The sequence below is a fragment of the Orycteropus afer genome, unplaced genomic scaffold (genome assembly GCF_000298275.1).
Source record: "Orycteropus afer afer isolate SDZICR_OR568_19922 unplaced genomic scaffold, OryAfe1.0 scaffold00337, whole genome shotgun sequence".
NCBI classification, from domain to species: Eukaryota; Metazoa; Chordata; class Mammalia; order Tubulidentata; family Orycteropodidae; genus Orycteropus; species Orycteropus afer.
In genome coordinates this window covers 2,223,945-2,224,379 of record NW_006921924.1, presented here as the reverse complement: position 1 = coordinate 2,224,379, position 435 = coordinate 2,223,945, and positions in this window count along the sequence as shown.

The following is a 435-nucleotide window of genomic DNA, read 5'->3' as shown; positions in this document are numbered from 1 at the left end:
GTTATGCCAATTGAGCTTGATGTCCCCTGTAACTATGGTCCCAAGCCCACAGGTTCAACTACTCACTCCCTCTGGGTAACTGGCTGTGCCCAAGAAGTGACTACAACCTTGTTCCTTGTCACCTCTACTGTACACCTGGGAATTCTTACAGAACATACAAATAACACTTGTAGAAACATTGTCTGCCAACCCTATACATAGTCTTGGGTACACTGCCCCCTGCAGAGACATACCTAATAGTTCAGTCTGTCTATCCATCTATCCACCCATATAGTCATATTTGCCTTCACTGACAATGCAGTACTGTATGTGTAAAAGGGTTCATCTTTGTTGTCTGTACCACCCATGTACCTCTCTATGTCTTCCTCTTCCTCAATGCCACTGTGTTGATCACTCACATTTGGTACATTGCCCTTCTCTTCACCCAAGTCAGTA